The sequence below is a fragment of the Sciurus vulgaris genome, assembly GCF_902686455.1.
Source record: "Sciurus vulgaris genome assembly, chromosome: 8".
Classification (NCBI taxonomy): Eukaryota; Metazoa; Chordata; class Mammalia; order Rodentia; family Sciuridae; genus Sciurus; species Sciurus vulgaris.
The window spans coordinates 110,567,833-110,592,845 of NC_136468.1; the positions used below are offsets into that span (position 1 = coordinate 110,567,833).

General features: G+C 43.4%; 1 protein-coding gene and 1 long non-coding RNA gene across 5 annotated transcripts in view; one reads left to right on the top strand and one right to left on the bottom strand.

The window, feature by feature from the left end:
- GRB10 (growth factor receptor bound protein 10) overlaps positions 1 to 5,129 on the bottom strand; it is a 198,281-nt gene extending 193,152 nt beyond the window's left edge. For 2 of the 3 annotated variants that reach the window (XM_079150331.1, XM_079150329.1), the window contains exon 1: positions 4,123 to 4,364. The gene's annotated coding sequence lies outside the window, so the exon portion shown is untranslated. Of the gene's footprint in view, positions 1 to 4,122; positions 4,365 to 4,887 lie in introns of those variants that run through there. The other variant, XM_079150330.1, reaches the window with a different exon arrangement.
- Positions 5,130 to 5,403: 274 nt separating this feature from the next.
- Positions 5,404 to 25,013, top strand: part of LOC306667599 — a 34,676-nt gene continuing 15,066 nt past the window's right edge. For both annotated transcript variants that reach the window (XR_013765614.1, XR_013765615.1), the window contains exons 1-3: positions 5,404 to 6,127; positions 7,980 to 8,155; positions 17,434 to 17,506. This is a non-coding gene — a long non-coding RNA (uncharacterized lncRNA). The remainder of the gene's footprint in view (positions 6,128 to 7,979; positions 8,156 to 17,433; positions 17,507 to 25,013) is intronic.

Genomic DNA, 25,013 nt, shown 5'->3' on the forward strand with positions numbered 1-25,013 from the left:
TATTAAGGTTTTTAATTAAAGAGAGTTCAGGTTGGAGTGCCTACACAACCAGAAGTGATATGCACTGAACTCTTTCCATGCCATGTGCTTTAGTAGCTCATGTTAGTCGGTGAGCTAGCAGCTGCTTGTGCCCAGGACCATTTTACTGGCTCAAACACTGCTAGGACTTCAGGGAGGAGTGGGGCTGCCCACCAGCACAGTCCTTGGATGGGGTTCAAAGGCACTCCCCAAAGGCATGGTCAGTATGTCCAAGATGAGTGGCTCATGTTCATCTCATTCCTGGCTAGACACCAACCTCAGGGGCCCAAAGACAAATGCCACAGGCTCCATGAAAGATCTTTCTGTTCACCCAACACTGCAGCCAGCTGAGCTTGTGCCTTTCAGGGGTCTTTGCATCTTTTGCTACAGGTCACAGGGAACCAATTTTTGATGGCTGTTATATACTATTACCTGTTTCAAATGGTTTTCAGCAAAGTGAAGTCTACGATCCATCACCTCTCTTTGATCTTAGCATCCTACCTGTGAGGAGTTCAAACTGCCATGCTAAACATAGTCAATAAAAAGATTCTTAACAGTGACAGTGGCCCATAGAACGTTCAGATCAATTCAACAAGGTTTTGCACAATGAATGTGTGCAAAGCACAGCAAGACAGAACTACGAAGAGCAGAGTCCCCTTTCTAGCACTTTAGAAATGAAGAGAAAGCAAGTGATCAAGCACACAAACTACTGTAAGGTGAGACTGTACAGTACTGCGAACCATCGCCACCAAAGTCACTGTGTGCCATGCACTGCGCCTATCACTCACACAAATCTGTCATTCTACTTTCACGAGAACACTTAGATCTGAACGTTCCTATAACATCTGTTCTACGAATGAGGTTAATTAACTTTTTCAGCCTCACCAGACTTGTAAATGGGAAACCAAGAGTCCAACTGAGGCAGTGTGCCTCATGGAATGGTGAGTGTGCACTGCTGCCTTGGTCAAACAACAAAGAGGAAGAATATGATGGGAAAGGCAATCCCCTCCTCCCAATCCAGTACCTATTCCCATCACACAAGTAAATGTTAACAATAAAAAGTCTACTGTGTTGCTAGACACAGCACAAGTAAAAAGCTCTTCAAATTTAAGATCCGCTCAAGGAAAATTCGTATATAAAGTAGATGAATGAAAACTATTAATACTCTAAAATAGGAAGAAGGCAAATCTCCTTATTGTCTATATGCCAAAAGCAGAAAACAGAACCACTCATTTCCACCTCTGAGATGATTTTTGATAACCCTAAGAAATGGTTTTTGTTGCTGACATCTCAAAGGATAATCACACCATTTTTCATTCCATTATTAAAGAACAATTTCTCAGTCTGTCTTTCCATGAGTGAGCAGATGGTTTTAACCTTCCTTTTTTTTTTTTTTTTTTTTTGTATGCACAGTGAACAGGTCCTGTGCTCACTAGGAACATGGACAAAAGCCTCCAAAAGAAAAGTGGTAGGAAAGGTTGCTCTTCAGAGTCTGGGAGGGCAGCCAGAAGTAAGGTTTCCAACCAGGAGGGAGAACAGATAGAGCCCCCTAAAAGTGTACTGCTCAAATAATATTAACACAAATTCAGTACTATGAAGTGCTTGAATATATCAGAGCAGTCATACACCCATTATTGTGCATATCCTGAAGAACACACCCATAATCCCAAAGCACCTGATTGCCAAGCCCCACCACGTAGTTTGACTACCTAATTTCTTCCATATTCTCCCATTCTTGTGAATTGAATTTTATTAGAAAATAACAAATGCAACATCAAAACTCATGGGATGCAGCCAAAGCAGTACCTAGAGGGAAACTTCTAGCTTTAAATGCTTATATTAAAAAAAAAAAAAAGTCTAGATTCAGTGCCCTAAGGTTTCTCCTTAAGAAATGCTTAAGAATCCAAGAAATTCTAAAACTCTAAGATGAAGCTAAAGGCACAATAGATGTCTTTATTGAAGTAGTAGTTTGGTTTCTATACATTGTAAATTTTCTGATCCACCCAGAACATCAAAATGAAAAACAAGAAAAAGGAGGAAATAAACTTCTATAGATAAGCAAAAAATAAGATAGAAAAATCTCCATTAACAGAAAAAGCTTACTGAAATTTTTAACATAAAACTGAGTCCTTAAATCAAAGACAAGGTAAGTATTTTCTCCTCACAAGTCCATGCAACTCCACACTACTTTAACAGATTATGCCGTCAATGTGCAAATGCACATGCTTCTCTCCCATGAAAAAGGATCAAAATTCCCTGCAGTTCACTCTGAGTTCTATCAGGTTAGCAACATAATTCCACTTACAATCTAAATACATGCTACTATCCTGCAGGCTTTTCTTCCCCAGTAGTTAAAAGGTGGACAAAATTCCAAGGAAATAAATTCCGTAACTTATGCCACCTTTAAAGCATTCGTTTTTATTAGCTGTTCCAACCCAAAAATTCTGCAGCTCTAAGATGAAGATAGATTTTTTTCGTTCAGTCAGGAGTTTTGAGTTCCATACATTTTAAAGTCTCTGACCCAGCTGGATCATCAAAATCAAAAGTTCTGAACCAGCACTTAGATTCTAACTTTATTCTTTTCTCCTCTGGAGGCTGACAGGATGCAGACACAGTCACTATAAGTGGGCCAGGGCTACCTTGGGTTCCAATGCTGGCAGTCGACAGCATACAAAGCTTGAGACGGTTAGCTACCATGAACTTGCCCAGCTCTGGTTTCCTGGTCCACAGATGAAAACCATTTTAACCAATTCAACACTGTTCCAAAAGTCTTGCAGACCACAGGTGATATTCAACAGGTGACTTTAGGGGTACGCAGTTTTTCTTTTTTAATTACAGTAATCATAACTACCATATCAAACTTATGACTTCATGGACATCAAGGTTTCTTCCCAAGACAAATGTGTATTCAAGTATAAAAAATAAATATTGGTAATGGTTTGGCCAATATGGCATTAATCTTGAAGGTTGGGAGTCCGTGGATTAAGTAACCATCCCAGAGCCTCCCAGTTGTCCAACTGTGTGACTGGCAGGACATATTTCCTCCATGCCATTCTCCTTCAGCAGTAGATGTACTTCTGCACAAGTATAATACACGCAGGACTAGAAAGAATCCAAAGCTTAGGCTCTGGTGACAGTACTGTCATTTGCCAGCCCCTATGACCTAAGGCATGCCAATTAACCTCGTGAGCCTCGGTTTCCAGACCTGTAAAATGGGGATCAGGGGGACTATACAGTGGATTAAAAGCAACAAGGCTTTTGAAAGTGCCTTGTAAACTGTGAAATGCTACCGAAGTATCAGTGGCTACACTTCTCAGTTACTGCAATGCCTGCTGGGCATGTAACTCTGTCTGTCCTTAAATTCCCTCCCTGTAATCTGGGGATTGGCCTGTGCAGCCCTTCTCTTTCAAGTGCTCACAGTAAAACTCAAATATTATGTGCAGTAATCCTGGAGTTTTGATTTTTAACAGAAAAACCTGGACATCAGCGATCATTCCTGGGAAAAACATTTGATTTCAGGGCTTTTACTTAGTAAAAACTTTCCTAAAAGACACTTCACCATTACCTTAGTCAGAATCCCCTCTGCTGTAAAAATCTAGATTCTACCTCTCTGTTCTCCTGGAAAGAGGAGCTCTAGGTCAACTCTTGTTAAAATATTACCATCATTGTGCTGTAAACCCTAGTCTATGCCTGTTGCTGCGCTAACAACATGTGTTCTTAGTAAAACAGAGAGAAACGTTAAATAGAACACCATTTCTTGAAACTCAGGGGCTCCAAACAGCTGAATCAGCATTTTGTGAAACAAAGTCTTCTGGGCCTGGCCTTTTAAACAGCAGCAAAGAGAAAGTTGTGCAATAACGCATATTTACTCACGAGCGCTACTTGTTTTGGTCTTTTCTTTGCATCTCTTGAATGAAACCTTTTCAAGAAAACATTCTTTCAAAAGCATCCTAAAGATCAAGGCCCCTGTAAAAATCACCTGTGGCTCCACTACTTTACCACAACGTTTCGTCAAAGCAAACTATAAGAAGTTCGCCTTTCTTCCAATCCCAAGAAATTCGAACACAATAAAAAGTAAAGAATACCCTAATTTCCATAACGCACATGCTCAAGGGCCCTCGCCAGGCAGGCGTTTGGAGAGGCAATCAGCAAAGGCGGAGAGTTGCATCAGAAATTTCCTTCTGCAAACGGTACCGCTCTTATCACGTTTCCACGGCTGGCGGGCGGCTAGTTCGCGAGCCCTCAACTTGGTGTTAGGCCCCAGCGGCGGGTAACAGGGTCACTTCACAGGACCAAGAAGAAGAAGAAGAAAAAAAAAACCCTCCGTCGGAGGCTGGGCCGCGCTCGGGACTTGGGAGTGTCTGGCACCGCTGCCCGGCCCGCCTGGGCGCGCGCGCCGAGGCCCCGCCGCGCAGCAGGAACACCCGGGGCTCCAGGGGCGCCTGGGCGCCCACCCTTCAGGGCGGCGGCCCCCGAGAGCGTGGCCTTGACCGCGGCCCCCGCCCCAACCCCCGAGCCGCCGGCGTCTGACAAGATGGTTCAAGAATGCGACGCTCGGGCTCCACACCTCCCCCCAGGGGTCGAGAGCGCAACGGGGAGAGCCCGGCGGGGCGCCCGGCCGCCTCTGCAGCGTACCCGCAACCCCGGTCCCGCCTCACAGAACCGCCCGCCGCGGGCCCGGGGTGCAGAAGCCCCCAGCCCTGAGGCGACGCCCTTCCGTCCGTTGCGCCTCCGCGGGGCCCGCCGTCCCTGGCCGCAGCCGGCCAGCGCGCAGACAATGACGGCGGGGACCCGCCCGGCCCGCCCGGGCCCCGCGGCGGCGCGGACCACAAAGTAACTTGCTGCCGCGCTCCCCGCCCAACTCCGTACCTGCCGCGGCGCCGCTCCTCGCCGCCTCCGCGTGGCCGCCGGCGACACTCTGCGCAGCGGGCGGCGGGCACAGGGTCCCCTCGGGGCGAGGACGGCGTGCAGGACTGTCCCGGGCGCCCCGCACCACCGCCGCCGCCCAGGGGCTGCGCGGAAACTTTGGGCTCCGGCGGGTCTCCGAGCGCCAAGCCCGCCCGCCCTCTCCGCAGCAGCTCCCTTCCCTTCCTGCCTCCTCCGGGCCTCCCCACCCCCTCGAAGGGCTTTAAACTCGGCCGGCCCCGCCCGCCCTCCCCGCCTCCGCCTCCGCCGCCGCCGCCTCCGCCTCCTCCCCCGGCCGCTTTTCCTGCTCCTCCTCCCGCCGCCGCCGCCGCCCGGACCGCTCGGCGGCCGCCAGCGCGGGAGGAGCCGCGGCCTGGGCGCAGGGCGTGGCGCGGGGCGCGCGGGCCCAGCCGCCTCGGGGGCCTGACGCGCCCGGAGCCTTCTGCCCCGGGCCAGCGCACGGGAACACCTCCTGCTGGCCCCCGGGATCCCCCGACACCGAACCGCGACAGCCGAGCTCCGGCGGCTGCCCCAACGAAAGACAAATCGGACCCGTCCCGAAAGGCATTTTGTAAACGAATTGTTTGAAACTCAAAAAGTGTTAACTGTACAATCCAAATCCTTTAACGCAGGCGAAGCGAACGAACAGCGGCTGGCGGTCCCTGGCCCGGTGAAAGGCAACCTGGGTTTGTTCACAGGCGGTCAAGTCTGTGGCCTCGCTTCTCCAAGCCTCAGTTTCTTCGTCTGTGTGTGAGTATTGGAGTGCGGGCGAAGTGAGAAGCCCTTCATTTTTTATTAATGCTGCTGAGCCTCAATGGCCTTATCTTCGAAGTGGGGGAATAATGCCAGCCTATAGAGTGATGTCCTGGGATTCAAAGAGGTCATACCGGGAACATAAAATGACTGCTCAACAGACTCCGGAATTAATGGAAACCATTGTCATAAATATGCTCCTTAATGTCTCTATCTTGTCAAAGTTGCAATACAGATAGTGTGACGATGATTATGTCTCTTTCTGGGTCTTGGAGTTATAAAAACACCTATTGCAATAAATTACCTTCGTTGAGCAAACACTTTGTGCAAAACATTCAAGAATGTTCCTTTTTAACCCTCACTCTGGTCCTCTGAGGTGATTCCTAGGAGATATCTACTGTACAGACCCGGAAACTGAATCTCCAAGTGATTTCCGAAGGTCAAGTAGCGGGTAAGTTCAGGGCAAGAATTGAAAACCATCCATTGTCCCAAAGCTTTTTTAGGCATTTTTTTTTTTTTTTTTATAGCTTTTGTTTCTAGCAATAGTTGTTCTCACCTTAGACCAATGTAATCAATGAAAGGTCATCTTTTCGTATCACTGAAATGGGCCTCTCCAAAATTTCTGTTCATTGGTTCAAGCTCAGAATCCCAGAAAATAAAAATCAAGAGAGAATAATGTGAAAGGAGCTTAGATTCCTGGAAGAAAGGAGCACAAAGGAGTCTTATTGTAGATAGAGAACACAAAAGAAAATTAAAGAGAAAACTGTTTGAGCCAACTACTTGCAAGTTTATAAGCTTTGAACATTGTAGCTATGCAAACTGCTCTGATCAGAAATCCATGCCTGCTCCAGCCAAAAGCCTGACAGGTCATGGGACTTTTATAGATGTTTGAAAGTTTCTACACACTTGGACATGGTATTTTTTTCAGAATCATTTGTGGGTAAGTTCCACACTCCATGGCCCCTTTCTCTTCTGTACATTGATGCACTTTTTCTAAGAGTGGGGAGATTATCTTACATAACCACAAAACAGTTACCAAATTCATGAACTTATGTTGATAAGATGCTTGTATCTAATCTAGGTCTGTATTCCAGTTTTGCCAGTTGATCTGATATACTTTGTAGAATTTCTTTCTCCTTTATTGTAAGATCCTTTCTAGGACCAGACATTGCATTTAGTTGTCTCAAAATGTGTGGGTTTTCAGATATCACTATCCACTGAAATGAGATGGAAATAAGTGTCAAGTGTTCTCATCCTGACATTGATCCTTAGATTTCCTGAGACAGGCCCTCATTCCCACATTTCCTGGCTCACTGTAGACCTCAGTGAGTAGGACCCATCAGTACTACTTTCTGATACAAGTTCATGAACTTGCCTCTCTTGGGGTTGTAGAAGATGCAGCTGGCTCTGTGATATGATCCTGGCTGAGCCAATCCTGTGGGCAGACTAACTGAGAAATTTCCCATCCCCCAAACTCCAAATATTCCTACCTATATGCTCCCTTATAGGACAGCAATATAAAAATGATCCTGGAAAACCCCTCCTCTTGGCTTTATAGTTCAAGCACCTCACCAAGTGGAAATGTATGAGCCTGATTTAGGTGTCAGGACAAGAAACAGGATTCCATGGTAGTGAAGAATTCAATTATCCAAACATGAGCTAGAAGGTTTCTTCAACTGAAAGTAGAGAATCTGATAGACTCTAATTTTTAATTAGTAATGAATTGATTAACATTTGTCTCCCCTGTTGACTGTAAGCATGGTGACAGTGGTAACCATGTGCCCTTCACTAATGTCCTTCTGGTATGGGGGAGTCCCTAGCACAGAGAGAGCATTAAATGGAACAAGTCATGTTGAAAAATAGTTATCATGCAAATGAATTTATCAGTAGTGTAAATGAATGGAATAATGGAATGATTCACTGTGAGCCTCAGGCACCATCTCAAACATTGCCAGTAGCCTTGGCAAAGGGAAAGAGAATACAGTGAGTGGCATCCTGATGGTTAGATGCTCTGACCAGCTGTGGTCCTCACTTCTCTCACTTTGGTCACAGCTGGTCCCCCAGCCCAGCCCCCATTGCACATGGTGCATGCATGTGTTGCCTGGAAGACAGCGCTAGAAACCAGTGATGATCTGCACAAAATACTGCCCACCAGCTCACCTACATGGGGCAGGGTGTGATCTGCAATCATAAGACATAGTACCTACCCCAGACCAGGAGGAGCCTGTTCACACTGAAAATCCCCAGGCTTATCTAGGTCCTACAGCATTTACACCTTGTGGGTTGATCTGCATTTTTAACAGACTCCCAAACCATCTACATGTGCACCAGTATTCCAAACACTTCAGTTCTTCAAACCCTCTAAACCAAAGAAGATAGAGCCTGCCTCCAGAGTCCAGATGTGAAGAGACTGGTCGTGTTCAAGGAGGGCTTTCCAGTGATGGTGATGCCCCCGTGGAGTCCTGGGACATCAAACATGGTAAGTAAAGCGAAAAACTAAAGAAAGGCACTTAGGTCCAGGGAGAGGCATGCACTTTAGACCAAAGCCAGAAAGACCTCATAGTTACTTAGTCATAAAATTAAGTAGCTACATTTAGTCATAGAACACTGGGGATGAAACCTGGGGAAGGCACACAGTCAGATTTGATCAGACACCAGGCTAGAGAGGGAAAAGTGGACATATTCATCAGGCTTAGGCATTTCAGAGTGTATAAGATATGCCTTGCCACTGAGTTTACCAATGTAATTCCCACCCTCCAAACTGGAACTGCCCTGTGCATAGGCACCTGGCCCAAGAATTCCAGTTCCTTAGGTACGTGAATCAGTGGGCAGTGATAAACTTTATCTGGGATTCTGAACTGGAGAAGGTCTGAACCAAGAAGACTAGGTGAGGACAAGATAGTCAGCTCAGTATACACAGTTTATGAAAAAGGAAGACCCAAATAGATGCTTTCCACCTCCCCTCTCCCTGGGTCTGTGCAACTCTTATTTAGAATTTCTATGAAACTACATGTTCCTTGTGATACCATAATATAAGCTCTCATGTTCCTGATAGCTTGAATCAAAATAACTTCACAACCCAAACTGGGGATTACTGAAGAATGTTTCTTCAGTTTGGTTTACTGAGGTATGATTTGCTGATGGGAAAATTCATTTAAAAAATGCATTTCTAGAGTTTAGAAAGATATGCACCTGGGCAACCCATGAAGATACAGAACAATGATGACCCCCCAAATTTGCCTCATAACCCCTCCCAGTTGATCTCCATATTCCTGACAAATATTAATCTACTTTCCCTCCTCATAGTTTCTCTTTTTTGATTGTCTTCTGAATGAAATAGCACAGAATATCATTTAGCATAAGTACTTCCCTTTTAATGCAGATTAGGATTCCACTGTATGAAATTGCACATCAATTTGTTCATTCATTCACTAGTTTTGGGCTAGTCTCAGTTTTAGGCAATAACAAGTAAAACTTCTAGAAGTATTTGTGTAAAGGTTTTTCTGAAAACCTAAATTTTTATTTCTTTTTGGTAAGTAACTAAGCAAAACTGGGAAGTCATATACCCTGTTTCACTTTATCAGAAACTATCTATACCGTTTGCATTCATGCCGAAAAATGTATGAGTGTTCTAGTTGTTCTATACTTTGATCCACATTTGCTCTTGTCATACTTTTAAATTTTAGCCATCCTTATTGGTATATAGAGATATCTCATTCTGATTTGAAGTTGCATTTTCCTCATGGCTGATAATGTTGAGTACCTTTTCATACACTGACTTGCTAAGCCTATGCATTATTTTGTGATTTGTCTGACCAAACTCTGTGCCCATTTTTTAAAATTGGTTTTTTTCCTTATCATTGAGTTCTGAGGGTTCTTTATATATTAGGATATGTCTTAAACATATATGTATTTTACAAATAGTTTATCCCAGTCTTTTCATTTTTTCAGCAGTGTCTTCCAAAAAGAAAATTTTATATTCTATATATTAAATCATCAATTTATCCTGTCATGGTTTTTGTTTTTGGTATCCTATTTAAGAAACATTTGCCTGACTCAGTAAAGCAACTTTTCTTCTGTTTCCTTCTAGAAATTCTACAGTGTTAGCTCTTACATTTAGAGCAACATTCCAATTTGAATTCTTTTTTTTTTTTTTTTTCTTTTTGTAGAGAAGGGTCAAGGTTCTTTTTGCATCTGAATATCTGCTTGTTCTACTGGGTGACTTGAAGAAGTCAAATGATTCCAGTTGAGTTTTTAAAATCTCCATTTTACTGTGGGTCAAGAAGACCAGTTTTGGGAGACTTTGCAGGTTGGAACAGTGGTGGATGTGACAAAATGGATGAATGAGAATGGACAGATTGGGTAAGGGTAGTATAGAAAAGAGGTTCTAGAGATGGGATGTAGGTGATTGGACGCATTTAATGGCACTGAAAATATAGTTCAACTTTATAGAGGGATCTGGAAGGTAGGGAAGGTCTCAAAAGGGGTAGCCTGTACAAATGGTCAACACATATCTTGGGTTTTTATTGTTATTGTTTGTTTTGGAGTGGAGGTTAGTACTTAACATTTTTAGAAAATAATTCAAAGTGTGAAGTTTTCCTATAAAATCACATAAATTGCTTCTTTTTGAAAATCAGCAGATCTGGGCAATATGGGCCCCCATTCTCGTTTCATAGCAGTGGTCTTTGGCTGGGCAGCTAAGGTGGCCTCTTCATGGGGTATGCATGTTAACACAGTCTGCTTCATGTAAAGGCTCAGTCCCTTTCTGCTGGAGCCCAGTAGCCCTGCCAGGGACTTTGAGAAGGTCCCATGTTCCAGTAAGTTACCCATATCTTTAAGGCTCAATTTGTCACCTGGAAATGGGAATCAAAAGTCTCCACCTCTCTGGTGACTCTGGGCTTAGTTGAGACCATGGGGCAAAGAACACAATGCCTATCATAGAGAATCAGGGTGCAGGGAGAGCTTGTGGTCCTTGCCACTGTGGGAAGACTCTGTCATGGAGCAGCCCAGGGAGCTTGGTGAGTTTGCACCTTTCTGGGACACCCTCTGAGACATCTTCATCTTAGTGGAAAGAAAACTACAACCATTAGGATGCTTTGGGCTACAGGGAACAGAGCAAGGCTCACCAACATCACCCAGAAATTAGGAAACTAGATTCAGAAACCTAGGAACCAGAAACTAGTTTCAGAAACCTAGGAACTGCCCAGTTTTGCCTCTGGTCAACCTCAGGCAAAATTTCCCTGACATTTGTCCCCAGTAATGTCAAGATCACAGAGCAGGTACTGCCTCAGGCATCAGTTCCCCTGACCAGTGTGTTCAAAGGGCACAAGGGGACATTTCTCCTCCCTCAACTCATGCCAGAAACCTCCAGGAGATTTCTACTCACACATCAGTATCTAAGACATGTCACAGTATGAAGGACCATCCTAGCAGAAAGGAAGTGAGCATCTTGGTTTGTGTGTGCATGTGTGGTTGGTACTGGGAATCAAACCCAGGGCATCATAAATGCTAGGCTGTTAGGCAAGTGCTCTGCCACTAAGCTACTGCCCAGCCCAAGCGTCTGGCATTTTTAACTTCTGTATTCGGGGCAGTTTCTACAGCAAGAAAGAAGTTTCAGGGATAGGGGTGACTGGTAAATTACAAAAGGACCTGGACAAAAGGACATGACTCTTCTAGGAACAAAAAAAACATCTCATTTAGATGTAGCTTCCTAATAAAATACAACCTGAGAATTAGAATCCTAGGGATGGCATGCAATTCCAAATCCCTTGATATCCAAACCTAGATATCCTCTAGATATCTTTTTTTCAGCCTCAAAAAAAAAAAAAAAAGAAAAAGAAAGAAAGAAAAAAATCAACTCGGCTTCTTAACTAACTCAATTAGAAGTTAATTAACCACTAATGTCGTGCAAACTTTACTTAATGAAATATATCTCCATCCCAGTATACTTCATGATCTTAATAACTCAAGATCCATAGCTAATAGAAGAATCTGGAATAAGGGCAAAATTACTTAATTGGTTTAAAAAAAATAATGTAGAACTAGTAGAGATTTAATATGAGCACAACTTCCGTGGTGTGTGACAGGGCAAAGGAATGTGTTTTGATGGCAACACCTTAATGTTTAATTTGTTAAAGCCAGAAAGTATTTCCATTATCTGCATCTACTCTTTAAAAGGATTAATCTGCCTGCAAGAGGTGTGAGACTACACAGAAAATAGGACAGATAATCCTGGAGATGTACTGGATAAAGGATCACACTGTTGTACTTAAGTGATGAGAAGCCCCATCCAGGTGGAGGGTGATAGAGTTCAGAGGGGTACTTGTGCCTCTATTAGCCGAGTATGACTGTTTGAATCGCACTGAGGACAATTACATTTTATAATAATGTGCGAAGAGTCATTCTTATTTTTTCAGAAGTATAGCCCGTGGTCATTAAGGAGAGCTCTTCTGATTTGAAGATTGAATGGCCATTTATGACAGTTTTTTCCAGAAGAAATTGTTTTACCCTCTTCTTCCTGTGTGTTTCTATTTCATCATCATCTTTTCTTTCCATTCCTTCTTCATTCTCCAAATCAGCACTATCTCTTAGTACCTGTCCCACATAGGCAGGGGGTATATATATATATATATATATATGTGTGTGTGTGTGTGTGTGTGTGTGTGTATTTTATATACATATATAAAAATCTATCTATCTCCATTCATTCATGAGCTGGTAAATATATATATTTCACATTAGACCAGTAACTTTGTATACATATTTCAGTTGATCCTCACAATAAATTTTTAGGTAAACATTGATGCCTTACTTTTATACTCTAGGAAAACAACTCAGAGAAGCTACAAGCTATGTGACTTCTCAAGGTCACTTAACAAATAAATGACAGGGCTGGAGTTTGAAGGCACATTTGTCTGACTCTGAGCCCCACCTACCTCTTCCCGCTATTCTGAGCTGTCTCTACTGTCCTTTCTTATCATTTTATTATTTGCCATGTAACCAGTTATTTCAACATATGACCTCATGGGATGTCTTTTGTGCAAAAATTTTCAATAGATTTTAATATCATAAACTTCTTACTCTTTAGGATAGGTACTCTCAGTTATTTTTGGATCATAAGATGTTAACATTTCTATTTGTGAATGCAAGGTGGAGGAAGGGGAGGGCCAGGAGAAGAAGATATTAAGTTATTTATTGCCGTGAAAGATTTTAACCTTCCCTTCTCCTCCCACTTACCCCTTGCTTTTAGAAAATTTGAGGATTTGGTCATGAAACCAGCTGGGGAATTCTGACCTCCTGGAGCCCAGAGACATCCACAGTTTGGGGATAGCACCTTGTTAGGTAGACCCAGAAATAGACAGTAGGAAGAAGAGCCATCCTATAAAGGAAGAAACCAGTTCTGTGGTAATGCAGCCAAGCAATAGATCCAAAAAGCCCAAAGGACATTCATGTCCTACATGTGGGTGTCCCTTATAGGCAGTGCATCACCAGGTGTCCTTTAAATGTATATCATAGGGCAAGTTGATGGAAGGGGTCAGCAAGGCACATGCATGGAAGGAAGTCCAGGGACAGAGATTCAGACAATCCCTGGGCAAGAACAAGAGAGAGCTTCCATCCAGCAGGAAGCGAGTTAGAGTTCAAAGCTTGTTTACAGAAAAGGGGGGTACACCACTACTGGGACTGGGGCATGACCTGACTTCCTGAACACCTCTGTTGAGGTTCTGTCCTTTTCCCCTTAGGATGAGATGAACCCTAGCATCTGCAGAGGTCTTTGAGGGAAAAGTGGATGAAAAGAACCCATTTATAAAGCCTGTGATGCGGAGCATCCAGGGACCAGTGGCCTTGGAGTTGACTCATTCAGTTAGCAAATGCTGATTAAATGCTCACTATCTGCAAAGCCTCATACAGATACAAAGTAATTAAGAAGGCAATTAGGGGTTTGGCATTGATGGTCTTATAAAGACTTCCTTAACAAGACTCTGGGGGTGTTAGAATAGATTTCTTAGAGAAACTCTGATGCCCAGAGCAGAGGTACCCCCAGGAGTGCCTCTCACGAGGACTACTGTACAGACCCTCCAAACTATCATTGGACCTGGAGTGTTCGACTCATCCAGAGTCCAAGGAGACAGCCAGGGCTCCATGCAAGCAATCAGCAAGGACTGCACTTAGCACTGCTTTCTTAAGAGCTTCCATCTCTTCATGTCGCATAAACTGCTAGGGGACTCCTCCTGTAGAGGTCACTGGAAACTTCAGAAACAGGGACCATCTCCCATGAAGGCAGCTCTTCACAATCCCTGGTGGATGATTGGTTTGGGGCTGCATATTCTCTTCTAAGTATTTGTGCTTTGGAGTCAGAAACGGATACAAATTCTACCTTCATTTCTTATTTAGTTGTGTGATTTGGGGCAAATCATATAGACTTTCCAACTCAGTTTCTTCAGCTATAAAGTCAGGACAATAATTTTTACCTGAAAGAGTTGTTTTAATGGATTTTTATATTTTACTTAATTGTGTCCATAATGATTTAACAATCTAGTGCAGCATAATAAACCAACTCAAACCTAGTAGCATGAAACAATTATGTATGCGGTACTATGAGTCATTGATTGATTGATTGATTGGTAGATACTGGGGATTGAACCCAAGAATGCCTAACCATTGAGCTACATTCCCAGCCCTTTTTAATTTTTATTTAGACAGGAGGGTCTCTCTTAGGTGCTTAGGGCCTCACTAAGTTGCTGAGGCTGACTTTGAACTTGCAGTTCTCCTGCCTCCGTCTCCCGAGTCACTGGGATTACAGGCATGACCCATGCTGGGTCAGTAATTTAGAATGGTGGTACGTTCCTCTTCTCTACCATACCTGGTAATCAGAGTAATTCCATGTCCCAGAAATACAGTGGATGGCTTAGCAATGGGCATGGGAATCAATTCAGACCAAAGAAGAGTAAGTAGCAGGGGTTGTTTATCAGGGCTGCCAGAAAAGGAGTTTCCTTTTTCTCATAGGACACAAGCAGTGACTAAGAAAGTGTGGAACTGTGGGTGCACTGGCAGCCTTTCTGGCTCCATGGGGCATTTGCTGAGGAGGAAGCTGACCATGCAGGCCTCAAAGGGGAGCAGCAAAGGAAATGTATACATCTGAAGTCACCCCAGACCATTTAACCCTGGTACTCCCATTCCAAGAGTGAATAAATGTCCCTATTGTTTAGTTTTTAAACTGCTATTACTTTTATTTGCAGCCTAAAGCATTATGACTAAATTAGTTGGTCACTAAGATGGCATGCAATGCACACCTCATAAAGAGAAGGATCAAAGGGTCACCTTTCTTCACAGAAGCCTCTGGCCCTTATGCCATCACAGAACAAGGTACTCCAAATATTCATGAGTTAGGTAGAACTTCTTGATCATTTAAACTACTCTTTTATAAGATTTAGGTTTGAGAGTGGACCTTCAATCTTCAACACAGGCTTTGGACCAACTACCTTGCCCTCTAGTTCACCAATAACTCTGGTCTGAAACAGATTGTGGATGTTTTTGGAAGATGCACTAATCATCCTAAGATGCTTTATTTGTATTGTCTTTCAAAAAGATATGTATATACACACAATGACACTTTGCTTTTCAGAACTTGTTAGGGAATAAGGTCACCTACATCCATTTCTACCATATTAATTAAATATCTCAAAGAATCTCTCCAAATATCAATGCCAAAATACCCTCACAAACCCCGAAAGACATATACTTAGGGATACTACCACACACACTGAATTAGTCCATTTTTTCATAACTTTAAGTAAATAACTGAGGTTGAGTAGTTTTATAAAGAAAAGAGGTTTATTTAGCTCACAGTGCTAGAGATTCAAGGACGTAGTCTAACATCAGCTGACTCAGCTCTGGTGAGAACTCATGGTGATGGCATTGTAATGGTAGGAGAATAATTGAAAGACAGAGACAGTGTAACCAGTCAGGAAGCCAGGGGAGGTTCCAGGTTTGCTGTTTTCATAATAACCCTGTCATGAGAGCTAAGCAAGATCCAATGGAACCTTAATCCTTTTTAAGGGCAGGGCCCCCATCAGCATACTACAGTGATGCAGCCACATCAATGTTCATAGCAGCTCAGTTCACAATAGCTAGACTGTGAACCAACTGAGATGCCCTTCAATTAATGAATGGATAAAGAAACTGTGGTACATATAGACAATGGACTATTACTCAGCCAGAAAGAAGAATAAAATCGTGATGTTTGCTGGTAAATGGATGGAGTTGGAAAATATCATGCTAAGTGAAATAGGCCAAGCCCAAAAAACCAAAGTCTGAATGTTTTCTTCTGATAAGTAGATGACCTCCCACTTCTTAAGGGCCCTCCACCTCTTAACACCAGCACACTGAGAACAATGCCTCCAACACATGAACCCTTGGAGTGACACTGCTTTTGAACCATATCTGAACCACGGCAACCACTCAACCTGAGTTGAGGCTGTCACTGATCACTCATGGTAGGATTTTTTGGGAATGATATGTCTAGTCCAAAAACATGCAGAACAGTTGTGCTTCCAGAAAAGCTACTGAGAAATCCCATTTGTACTGAAGAGGACAGATTTGGGGATTCAGTATGGCTGTACCACTTACTTGCCATGAGGTCTTGAGGAGGTCACCCACTGACACCAAGCTGAGTATTAAGGTATAATGTGGGAATCACTTACTGTGGGATGGAAATTGAATAGATAATGTGTCTGAAGTGCCTATTGAAACATCAGCCCACAGAAAGTGCTCATCAGTTAGGTTTTTTTAATGATCACTACCTGGAGGCACCTTGGTGATACTTTGAGTTTGCTCAGTTCCCACACTGCCACTTGGTAAGGACACTTATTCTGCCTTTACTCATCTATAACATCAGGAAATAACAGCTCCAACTTCACAGGGCAGCTTTTTAGGATTAATTGAGTGTGTATACATGGAATGCTCAGCAGTGTCTACCATCAGTTTATATTGGAAATTACTGTAGTTTCACTGTAGTTTGTCCCCATCAAGACTCATGGTGAGTCTTAATTCTCCACCAGTGTAAATACTGCAAGATGCTGTAATAAGTGGGGCCACATGGAAAGCAATTGGGTTATGACCATTCTCATGAAGATTTTAATGCTGGTTTCTCTGAGTAGATTAGTTCTCTTGAGAGTGGGTTGGTAAAAAAGAGCCAGCCTGGCTCCTCCTCAGTCTCTTATTTCCTATCTCACCATGATATCTCTCTCTCTCTCTCTCTCTCTCTCTCTCTCTCTCTCTCTCTCTCTCTCTCTCTCTCTCTCTCACCCCCCTCCCTCTCTCTCCTTCCCTCTCTCCCTCCCTCTCTCCCTCTTTCTCTCCCTCTCTCCCTCCTTCTTTCTCTCTCCCTCCCTCCCTCTCTCCCTCTCTCTCCCTCTCCCTCCCTCTCTCTCTCCTCCCTCCCTCCCTCCCTCTCTCCCTTTCTCTCCCTCTCCCTCCCTCTCCCTCTCTCCCTCCCTCCCTCCCTCCCTCCCTCTCTCTCTCTCTCCCTCCCTCCCTCTCTCTCTCTCTCTCCCTCCCTCCCTCCCTCTCTCTCTCCCTCCCTCTCTCTCCATCTCTCCCTCCCTCTCTCTCTCTCCCTCCCTCTCTCCCTCCCCCCCCCTCTCTCCCTCTCCCTCTCTCTCTCCTCTCTCCCTCCCTCTCTCCCTCCTCTCTCTCTCTCTCTCTCCTTCTCATACTCCTCCTTTCTCTCTCTCATCATGTGATGTCACTTGCCATGAGGTGTTGCAACCAGGGAATCCTAACTGGAAGGATGCTGGTGCCATGATGTTTGAACTTTCCAGTCTTCAGAACTGTGAGCTAAATAAACTTCTTTATCCAACATCAGGGATTTTGCTCTAGCACAGGCAAATAAACGAACACAGGTACTCTACCTCCAAGTGAGAAATCCATATATGTTGGGGATTACCTTGACTCCCAGGACCATGATTGTTTGTGCTCATCCTGCCAGGAGGATAACTTGGCCTTTGATTCCTCAGTCACTCTCCTCCTGGGGAAGAAAAGCAACATATGAGTCTGTCAGACAACAATGTCCAAGGAATGTACTTCTGTACCTTCTGCCCAGGACTGGACACCTGCCCCATCCCCACCCTGTTATGTTCATAGGTTCTTTGAAGGGACAGGCAGCAGGGCTGCCTACCTGGTGAGTTTTGAGCCGGGCTCCGTAATCCTCTCACCTGAAGGGGAACTCACCACACGCATCCCCAGGCTGACATCCAATCCTGGGACATCCATGATGTTCAGATGGGGGAACCCGACATCATTAGCTGTATAACAAAGGAAAAGAAAGAAAACAATGCTGTATGACACCGAGACTCTCTTCTTACAGTCATCCATGAAAGAATAGGTGTCCCTTATATTCACAAGTTTCCAGGAAGAGTTTTAAAAAGTACTTGAAATGTCAACTATTTATATAACCTTTGGGCCTTTCCCCAATATGATGTACATGTTTCCATCTCAGCACAAGAAGAGTGAGTCTCATGTTCTGTTTTGGCTTTAGCTGCCTCAAGGCACCCCTTTCTATGAATCGATACCCTCTGCATGCCTGTCTGTTGGGCACTTGGCTTGTTTCCAGGTTTTGGCTGCTATGAATAGCATTGCAATAAACACCCTTGGGCAAGCTGCTTTTTTTTTTTTTTTTTTTCCCTTTAAAAAAACCCTTCCCTACAGCACTGATGTTTTCCTTTCCTTCTTTTAGTGTAGTCAAGGAAGAAAGGATTCACTCAATTACCCTAAGCAAAAGGGCTCCTGATAGGATATCTGCTTGTAACATGAGGCAGAGCTTGTTGGTCTTACTGGTGCTCCTTTTTTTTAAATGTATATAACTTTATTTTATTTAGTTTTGTATGCAGTGCTGAGGATCAAACCCAGTGCCTCACGCCTGCTAGGTAAGTGCTCCACCACTGAGCCACAATCCCAGCCACCTAAGACATGCTGCTCTTGACTCCTTATATCTCCCTGCCCCTCATTGTACTGGCTATTCCACGTGTGTAGCATGTGCCCCATGCCTGCCTTTCCTTAGGACTTTGTGGCTCCTTCCACATGGACCAGTTTTTCTACAGTTTTGATTTCCATTGCCAAAATAGTTGCCGTAATTCATATTCCTAAGCAGGGCTACCTTCTTAGTCTAACCCAAATTTCTCACAGATCACTGATGAGGCAGGAGGACTGTGTCCTGAAGGGAACTCAATGTAATTTCATCTCCAAATGAAATCTTACAAATTATTCCCAAATCTTAGTGACTAAATCCTGCCACCCTCATATTTGCTCACAATTTTCTGGGCCTCTGCTTTAGACTAGATCAAGACAGGTGGTGCTTCAACCAGCCTTATTTGTTGTCCCTCCTATGTGGCAAAAGAGCGCAGGTGAGCTGGGGGCTGCCAGGGTTTGCACAGTCTAGGGCTCCAAAGTCGGGACAACTGCCTGGGCTCCATGTGACTTTGTCTTCCAGTGGCTCAGACATCATCTAAGGGTGTGTTCCACTGGGCAAAAGTTATAAGTCTCTGTGTCACATTTGCTGAGGTCATAGTGGTGACAGCAAGGCAGGAGCCAAGACTAGCATCCGTTTGGGAGAGTGATGCTCAAGGGAGCAGCATGTGATGCAGTGAGCTTCAAGATCATTGCTGTCACACCACCACATGCAGGCATGAAGCCTTGTGTCTCACTTGAAAAGGGTGCTTTCCATACTTCTTCAAAGATGTCTCATTTCTGGAACTGGTCACATCATATCTTATAATTAAACCTCATGAATAGCATAATCATATTGCATTTTTTTTCTGCTTTTGTTAAAGGTTTTCATGTCTTTGGTATAAACATTGAGAATCTACCACACACTTTGCAATCCTGCTTTAGTAATTTTTTTTTTTAATTTTTATAAACCAGGAGCTCTACAAATGGAAGTGGCATAGGTCTCAACTGGTCCCTCCCAGCCTTGGGTCATAAGCCTGGTAATAGGTCAGCTGGGAGGTAAGCTGTTCTGGGGTGAGGCGAGGCCAATTCAGAGGTAGAGATTAGTGTGTAGGACATTCATTGGAGGGTATTCTTGGGAACACCTGTGGAAGGGAAGGGAGGAAGTAGAACTGGGTGGGGGAAGAAGTGGAACAGCAGTGCAGTCATAGGAGGTCTTAGCTGACCCCATGGAGAGCTCTGGTACAATGAGTCTGTGCCTCATTACCATCTCTCCCCACACTGAGCAACTGTTGGAGGTAGCTGCCTCCAGTAAGAGGACCTAAGGTTGGACAAGTCTTTAAGAGAAACTCCAGTGGATGATGGCAGTCACCCCCACTCACAGCAGCTGGAAGAATGATCCCCTTAGTCAAGAAAGGGGTACTGAGCCACGTGGCCTGGCATCCACCTAACTCTGTATTAGTCTGTTTTCCATTGCTATAACAAAATTCTTAAAGCTGGGTCTTCTAAAGAAAAGGTTTGTTTTTGTTGTGTTTTGTTTAGCTCATAGTTTAGGAGGTTTAAAGTCCAAGGTCAGCCGATCCCTTAGATTCAGCCTCTGATAAGAGCTCCTTTAGCTGTCATAATGCGGCAGATGGCATCATGGTAGAAGAGTGTGAAAGAGAGAGGGAGAGGAAGATCACGTGGTAAGATAGGAAGCCAGAGAGCAGGAGGGACAGCCCATTCTCATGGAAACTAACTCACTTGGTGAGATCAGCCTTATTCCTTTCCAAGGTCAGCACCATCAGTGACCTGATAACCTCCTGCCTCCTAAATGTTCCACTACCTCTTCAGAATGTCACACTGCAAACCAAGTCTCTAACTTGTGAACCCTTGCGGGACACGATCAAACCTGATCTCTTCTTCTGATAGGACATCAATCCTATTGGGTTAAGTTCCCACTAATGGCCTCATTTACCTTAATCACCTCGTCAGGAGGCCCATCTCCAAATATTATTACATTGGAGTTATGGCTTCAACATGTGGACTTGGGGGACCTAAGTCAGCCACAGCACCCCAGAGCTCAGTTTCCATGCATAGCTGCTTGGGGTGATGGGTTCCAGTCCTGGCTACATCTGGTCTTTTGCTTTTCTTATCTACTTTTCAGAATTCCTAGGCTTAAATAGATATGGTTAAAAGATATGGTTATAGAGTAAGAATGTTTTACTTTCCCCTCTATCTAAATGAAGACTTCAGTCCAGTGCTGTGCTGTCTTTCAAAGTGGTCATCTTGATCAAAAGATCTTGGAAACATTCTCCAGGGAGAAGTTTCAGGCAGAGGTCTTCAGCCCTAGCAGGTGCAGCCTCATCCCTTTGATTGTCCTGCACCCTCTCTGCCTTTTTCTCATCACTCATTTCTCTGGGTTCTAGAAGTGTCCTCCCCTCTATCCCACTCCAGCCTAGAGTTTTTGCTGCCCAGAAACCAAGGCTGAGAACTTCTAGAGAGGGAGCCAGGGACTGAGAGAACATCCAGGAGGGAGAGGTGCTGGCAGGGCCAGGTCATGCCACAAGCAAAGAGAAGTTGTAAAGACAGTTCCCAGGAGAGCAGGTGACAGAAGTTCACAAAATCTATGGGTTATCAATGCTCAGGGGAATAGCATACATGAAAATTCCTGGAGACAAATTGTTAAAGAGTGTTTTTACTGTGAGGAAAGGTGGGGGAAAAGAGAACGAGCGAGAGAGAGAATATGGTGGTCTTCCTTCTTATATTCTGTAATTTTTCCAGAGGCCAGCCTCTTCCCTACCCACTGATCATTGCAATCAACAGATTGCCTGAGCTCCAGACTTGTGTCCTCAAGTATTCACCAGACATTTCCACCTGTGTGCCCTGCACACACTTCAAGTTCATCATTATAATTTGGGGGAACTCTACCTTCTTTTTTCCTTTTGTTACCCACTCACGTGCCAGATACAGAATATGCTGCCCAAGACCACTCAGTAGAGTGATTTTCTCAGAGTTATCCTCAGACTGGTAGGATCCACCCCTCCTGCAGTCGTGCCAGAAATGCTGATTCTCAGGCCCTGACCAGGCCTGGAGAACCAGGCACTCTGGTGGTGCTGCAGTGACCTGAGCCCAAACCAGTTCTGACATGCTGGCCTTTGAGAACCACCATCTGGGAAATGGGAAGACCCAGGCAGGACTCAGTCCAGATAGAGCTGGGCCTGCCGAGTCCCACAACTTCTGTGCCTCCAACATTTGTACTGTTAGCAGCAGATCTCTTTTTAAAAAAAAAAAACAGATTTTTAAATAACAGCTTTATTTTATTTAGTTTTGTATGTGGTGCTGAGGATCGAATCCAGTGCCTCACATGTGCTGGGCAAGCACTCCACCAGTGAACCACAATCTCAGCCCAGCAATAGATGTTTGTTTAATGTTTATCCTTCCTCTTTGAGCTCTGGGGATCAGGATTCAATCCCACTCACTTTTCACACCAAAACCTGCTTGCTGTCTGGCATGAGTAGAGGCTCAAATGCCTTTTGTTATAATGAACTGCTATTATGAAATTGTTCAAATGATTAACAGTGTCAGAGATGTCCTGATGCAGGGGAAAAATAGGATCATTTCTAGCAGGTCCCTAACTTGGTTGGGCTTTGCAGCTACTCTTGAGGAGAAGCTATAAGTTGACATATTTATATGTACCTTTGTAGGACAGCATCTCCCTGTAGCACTGCTACCTCCTGAATGTTCCAAGTGTATTTCTTAGTACAGATTTTATTGATTAAGATTATCTTGGATATTTACTTAAACTACACTTTCACTCCTGTAAAAATATTAGGTATGCTCTGCAGTTTGTCCTGGCCCCTAAATACCACAGATTGCAGGTATGACATCCATCCCTTGTTCTCCACCTTGGGAAGGTCCCTAAAAGTCTTCACCACACTGAGCTCTGAAGAAATAGCACAAGGCAGGGTTGCACCCAGAAAATGACTTAGAGGAAATAGGTTTTGGCTTTGCTGTAACAAGATATAGAAAGAATTCTCAACATTTTTCTTACTTTGAAGCCATAATAATTCATCCAATGAATAAACTTAACTGCCTACCAACTCTGCTATGATTTATACTGTAAGACCACACCTCTCTTCCTCTTTAGGTGACTGGACTATTGGTAATCACCTGACCCAAAGTAGCCAATTCAGAGGCTGGTGAGAGACCAACGAAATGGTCTAGACTGAAACAGTGCCCAGTGTCTTTAATTCTTGCTTTAGAGATTCTATTTGGGAAATATGGAGAGACTGACTTAGTTTGCAGTGAAGGTATCAGGCAAACCAGTGTCATGAGATCATATGCTCTTGGAGGATGGACAAGCATTCCCTGACCTGCATTTTCAGGTGACCAGAGACTGCTTTCCATCCTCCCAGAGGAGAAAGGAAGCAACAACCCCCTGGAGTACAGTACTGTCCTTCTCCTATGTTGAAATAGGCAGCCTTGCATATCAGCTTGTAGCTTTGCAGTAACTCACTGCCAAGTCCCCGAGCCTCAGAGGCTGAACTTGATGTTCCTAGACAGGAGAAGCAACTGGTACCACATGTGCTCAGGAGCTTCAAGGAACTAGTTGCCCTCTACTCTCTTCCCTCCAGAATAGGAAGACCCTGCCCTGGCCCCCACAAGAGCATCCTCTCTTCCCCATGTTAGTGCTACTTGCCCCTACCTGCACTAGTTTACAGCAGTTTCAAACTAAAGTACCTCTCAGTTAAAAACAAAGCTTGCAACAATAAAGAGCCAGTTATTTTTATTATCCATTTGGGGAAAGAAGAATGTAGTTGACTGAATTCTTCTCATTTTTTTTTCACATTTTGATAGCCAAAAACATAACCCTGGTAGGGATTTCTGCTACTTTAAAAAACTGGAAGAAAATAGAAACTTTTACATGGCAATTAATGCATGGAGATAAAATCTGTTAGCTTTAAAAGACTTTGGGAAAATCACTTAGCTTCTTTTCTACCTCATTTTTTATTTCCTGTATAAATTGGCATCTTGATGATTTTCTGTTACTATAACAAAATGCCTGAGTCTGAGCATTTGTAAAGAATAGAAGTTTAACTTTATTATAAAATAGCGTATTATATAGATTGCATATTATAAAATATGCTATTTCATAATTTATAATTTAGTTTTATAATTTATAATTTCAGTGCTATTTATATTTTATTGTAAACTAGCATTCTATATAAAGGTGAAAATAAAGTGAATTACATGTGCAATCATAATGATAAATAGGAAATACTCAATTTGTATTTTCTTAGTTATTGCAAAACACTTCCTACTGGTAGTATGTTAGTGTTAAAAAGTGCCTTCTTATCAATTCTATTGAGTCTTACCACATTGATTCTCAATCTTTGTGAATATTTGTCACATGGGAAGCTTTTAAAATGAAAATTCAGACTCAGTAGGTTTGGGGGTAGGACCTGAGACCTGAAATTTTCAAATGTTCCATGGACCACGCATTGAGTATCAATGTACAGAAATTGCTTTCTCCAATTGCTGTGGTTCAAATGTGTTGACCAAAAGTCCATGTGTTGGCAAATTATTCCTCAGATTTGTAGGTTAATGGTATTTGGAGTTGAGGTCTTTGGGAGTTAATTAGGATTAAAGGAGGTCATGAGAATGGGTCCCATGATGACATTAGTGGCTTTTTAAGACAAAAAAACAGAGATCCAAGCTGGCATGCTTCCTCTATCTCACCATGTGACACCCTCCACCATGTTACAATGAAGCATGAAGACCCTTACTAGATACTGGCATCAATCTCTTGGACTTCCCAGCCTCTAAAGCCATGAGCTAAATAAACTTCTATTCTTTATAAATAACCACACTCAGGCATTTTGTTATAGTAATAGAAAACTCTCAAGTCACTAATTTATAGAAGAAATAAAGAATGAGGTTCCAGGAAGCTAAGTGGTTTTCCCACAGTTTCTCAAAGTTCACAGGAAACCATGATTTCAAATGAGTTCTTTCCACTCTGAGCTCAAGGTCTCTGTACAGCATAAAGATGCTTGATATAATGTAATACTGTCCCACTTCACATAGATGATAAAGACTTGCAGCCATAGACTTCCTGTTGTCATACTCCTACTCCTGCATATTTTTAAAAAATATTTTTAGTTGTAGATGGACCGATGTCTATTTATTTTTTATGTGGTGCTAAGAATCAAATCCAGTGCCTCACATGTGCTAGGCAAGCACTCTGCCACGGAGCTACAACCCCAGCCCTCCTGCATGTTTTAAACCCTGTACAGCATTCTTACTTGTTTTGTTTTAAGCAGTCAATTATCTCTTAATGAGTATTTGGAGATCAGAAAAAAGCTCTTTTCTACTTATGATGTTATTTTCCATGACTGATGTTCTTCATTCCTTTG